This window comes from Camelina sativa, chromosome 5, assembly GCF_000633955.1.
Source record: "Camelina sativa cultivar DH55 chromosome 5, Cs, whole genome shotgun sequence".
Taxonomy (NCBI): domain Eukaryota; kingdom Viridiplantae; phylum Streptophyta; class Magnoliopsida; order Brassicales; family Brassicaceae; genus Camelina; species Camelina sativa.
The window spans coordinates 19375946-19380977 of record NC_025689.1 but is presented as its reverse complement, the minus strand read 5'-3'; the positions used below and the strand labels follow the sequence as shown (position 1 = coordinate 19380977).

The 5032-nt window shown below is 31.7% G+C and overlaps 1 pseudogene; it reads left to right on the top strand.

Moving 5' to 3' along the window:
* LOC104787238 lies at positions 285–1970 on the top strand (annotated as a pseudogene).

Here is a 5032-nt window from a genome sequence, read left to right as displayed (position 1 = left end):
ATTTACAAAGACAACCATTTTTATCTTAAAATTATTACTCAATGTACACCAAACAAAATAAACCTTAAAATTACAAAACTTATTCTTTGAACTTGCCAAATAAAACCATTAATCTTCTTTTATTTTCTTCTATCTTCAAAAACTTATCTCATACTTGCTTTTTCAGATCTAAAACAGTCAAAATCTGCACACAAAAAAACAATTAATGAAACAACTTAGCTGCTTATTCGATTGAAAATTAATTAGATAATCAAAAGCAAGCATAAGATAACTACACCCAAAGTAGAAAGATTTGTCCCTATTTTCACGATATGATAACTCACCATATTCCTCCCTTCCACTGTCTAGAAGCCTCAGATCGTGAAAGAAGGATCAATTCCTTCAAAGATCGATCCGATTATCACTCAGTTTCATATCTGTGATAATGCGGGTGATAATATAATATAATTTAGTAGCCTTTACTTTCTTTCAAAGAAGGATCAATTCCTTCAAAGACATACGGGTGTAATGCGGGTGAATATCTAGTAGCGTTTACTTTCTTAAGCGCCGTTTCTAAGGTTTTTTTTTCAATGGCGGAAAGAGGTGGAGAGGTCGGCGCAGAGCGTGTGGTGACCGTGGTGGCTTCAGTCGTGGAATCAGTGGAGGCCGTGGGCGTGATCGTGGTCCAAGAGGTCGTGGACGACGTGGAGGACGTGCCACATAAGAAGAGAAATGGGTACCAGTGACGAAACTGGGCCGTCTAGTGAAGGATGATAAAATCAAGAAGCTAGAGCAGATCTATCTCCACTCTTCCTGTAAAGGAGTACCAAATCATAGATCTACTAGTCGGACCTTCGTTGAAAGACGAGGTTATGAAGATCATGCCTGTTCAGAAACAAACCAGAGCTGGTCAGAGGTTGGAGATGGAAATGGTCATGTTGGGTTGGGTGTGAAGTGTTCTAAGGAGGTTGCTACTGCCATTAGAGGAGCTATTATTCTAGCTAAGCTTTCAGTGATTCCGGTGAGGAGAGGTTACTGGGTGAATAAGATTGGGAAGCCACACACTGTGCCTTGAGGAGAGGTTACTGGGAAATGTGGTTCTGTTACAGTGAGGATGGTTCCAGCTCCCAGAGGTGCTGGTATTGTTGCTGCTTGGGTTCCTAAGAAGGTTCTTCAGTTTGCTGGTATTGATGATCTGCCAAAACCCTTGGCCCTTGGGAACTTTGTCAAGGTTTGATTTTGATTCCTCCTTTTAGCTAATTTGATCGATGCATCTGTTTAGGTTTAGCTGCCAAATCTGATTTGGTTCACATTTGCTTATTGTGTGATAATGACATTCACACTGTATCAATAGCTGTTGTGTAATTGTTTTTGTAGTTGCAAGTGTAGCCAATTGCTATTTGTAGATGGTTGTGGTTCTTTTTGATGATCTTCAACTCAATTGCGTAATTTGATGGACATTGTTTCTTCATTATATGTGATTGATTGATTAATTTGTGGATTTGATGTTGTTGGTGTTACCACACAGGCTACGTTCGATTGTCTTCAGAAGACATATGGGTTCCTTACACCAGAGTTTTGGAAAGAGACCAGATTCTCGAAATCGCCGTACCAAGAATACACTGATTTCTTTGTGTCTAAGTCTGTTCCCGCAACCAAGGTTATCACGGAGACTGAAGACCAAGCTTAAGATGAGTCTGGTTTCATAAGTTTTTGGTTGTCGCAAATATCTTAGGACCTTCCTGAGCTAAGTTTTGTTTTTATAGGTTTTGGTTGTCCCAGATATTTAGAGTCGTTTGTTTCTTGGTTTCATTATATTACTGTTTGGTTTTTGTTAGATGTTTGCGTCTATGCAAATTTTAATGAAATGGCTTTAGCAATAATGCTCATCTATAGTTTTTGAAGCAGAGTGTACTCGTATGTCTATATCGTGAACTACATCCTAGTTACTGGTGGAACACATTACAACTGACGTGAGTCATTTTCTAATATCAGAGAAATATATTCATATAGGCAACTTATCTCTTATTGTCATAACTCATAATTAAGAATATTTTACTACGATTCCATCTGCACCATTGAATCTTGGGAAATAATATTTTTACCAAATTTATACTCTCTAATTGCTGCTGAGCTGAGCACCAGTAGCCATCAGAAAGCTCCTTTATTTTTCGACAATCTATAATATTCAGAGTATGAAGAAGGGGTATGGGGCCATCTTCTACTATCCAGTCTTCCCATTCAAATACTTCCCGAGCAAACTGTTCTCCTCCCACAGAGAGCATACATCCCTAAAACTAACCTCTTTCAGCTGAAGCAATTACTCAATAATCGGCACCCGATTCTCCTCGAAAGGGGGTAAAGATAGATCTAACATTATTAGGTGAGAATGGAAGTGTTGTTCTTTAGGAAATTTTGGCATATAAATACTCAAACTCAGTTTTTTTTTAGAAGAACGAAATAATCATATATATATATATATATATATACACTAGAAGTCATCCCGTATGCACGGGTTTAGCTTACATTGTTTATGAATTTTAGTAATTTGGATATTATTAGTTCTTTTATTTGTTTACTCAGCAATTGTTATTTTAGTGATTTTAAAAATATACTGATCATTTCAATTTTTTTGGGTTCTTTTGTTTGGGGTTACTTGAATTTTCCTTTTATATATAGTATTAAAGTACAGTAAAACTTCTATAAATTAATAATAGTGGGACCAAGATATTTTATTAATTTATAGTGATATTAATTTATCTAATACTAATTTATAGTGATATTAATTACTAATTTATAGTGATATTAATTACTAGTTTATAGATATATTTTTAATTGTTTAAATTTTTAAAAATTTAGAATTGAGACAATTTTAGTGAAATAAAATTAGACTTTTGGATGTTGTAAATTTCATGGTTTAGAAATTGAACTTGTATTATTTAGAAAACGTTATTGATAATAAATTACAAATACTATAGACAAATTTACTTATACACATGACATACATAAATTCAAATTTATGAATAATAATATCGATTGTCGAATTTTAATAGACTGTCAAATTATCAAATTGTAAATGATGCATATCTAGAAGTTGAAAACTTTAAAAAACTTAACTATTTTTATGACATGTTATATAATATTTTATATCATTATAGTTTGAAAATACAACATTATAATGTTCTATAGAAATGAGCTTTAGGAGAAACATACATTATTATATCAGCATATATATATATATATATATATATAAATTTACATGATTATAAATTTATTATATTATTTGGGCCATATTTTACATGGAAATTTCAATAAAATTATTATCTTATTATCTTATCGAATTTTGTTAATTTTTACATTGGCCCGACTTGAGACCAACAAAATTTATTAATTTATAGAGTATTAATTTATAGAGGTTTTACTGTATTTCAACATGTCGAGAAAGTTTTGATTACATAGTAGTGTGTTTATGGTTTTTTCTCCCGTTAGTTTTTCAAGACATATTAAGCATTCTCCATCTTTTTATTTTCTTGCTTGCGTTTGCATAATTTATATTACCACTGACATCTACAAAAACATGTAATTTTGGAATACAACTTACATGAATACAATCTAAATATGAAATTTAGGTAACAACGATGAACTTAATAAATATATTTTACCAGCTTATTTTTGGTGAGGTAAAAAATACAATCACATCCCTAAATATAATTTATTCTTTATACATTCTAATACAAATTAAGAAAAAAATTTTAATAATAAAAATGAATCCAAGTAAATAAAGTTATAAATAATTACTCTAAGTTTTGGTTGAGTATAAAAATGCAATAGTTTTTTTCCATCGCTGAAATGAATTTTTAGATCTGTCTATTTAGCTTTATCATAAATGCAATTGAATAAAACAAATATTTATTTTGTCGTAGCTACTTAGAAGACAAACCGCAGAATATTATAATATCAAATATCGTAATAATAAAGTTTCTTAGGAAGTAAACTATTATATGTGAAAGTGGAAAATGTTATGAAAATAATATTTTTATATTACTATTCTTATAATTTTATTTATGATAATGAAAATGGTTTTATAAAAACAAATTGACATAGGTCATCCAAAATCGCCGGACCGGCCCATGGATATTAGTAAAGACATACATAAACACTAGAATGAATAAGGAAACTTGTCAAACATTCTCACATTATATTTTTTTCTCATGTAGTTTTAATGCGCACAACAAACATGATAACCTGCAAAAAGATATTTAAAATTATTCAAGAATACCTATTGAAATTTGGAAAGATATATAAAATAATATAATTCTGCATTCATCCTCCATCTTCTGGAAAGCCAACCTAAACTTCATGGCTCTTGTCAACATCAAGTATGTAGAATTCCACCTTGTCTTCATATCCATTGGCAAACTCCCCCTAGTCATCTTCCCTGAAACAACCTTTTGCTCAAATGAGTCACATCTTGGACCTGAAGACCGAACATACTGCACTCCATTACGAACAGCTGCCACATTATCATCCACTTCAGACAAACCATCCCTAACAATCAAGTTGATGATATGAGCACANATCGTAATAATAAAGTTTCTTAGGAAGTAAACTATTATATGTGAAAGTGGAAAATGTTATGAAAATAATATTTTTATATTACTATTCTTATAATTTTATTTATGATAATGAAAATGGTTTTATAAAAACAAATTGACATAGGTCATCCAAAATCGCCGGACCGGCCCATGGATATTAGTAAAGACATACATAAACACTAGAATGAATAAGGAAACTTGTCAAACATTCTCACATTATATTTTTTTCTCATGTAGTTTTAATGCGCACAACAAACATGATAACCTGCAAAAAGATATTTAAAATTATTCAAGAATACCTATTGAAATTTGGAAAGATATATAAANGGATATTGTATTGCTCTTGTGATCCGTGATATACTTAAATCCAAGAATCAACTTCCTTAAGCGCCATTCTGCATCCACAAAATGCACAGTAATCACCATGTAACTAGCTCGTGTAACTTTAGCAGTCCATA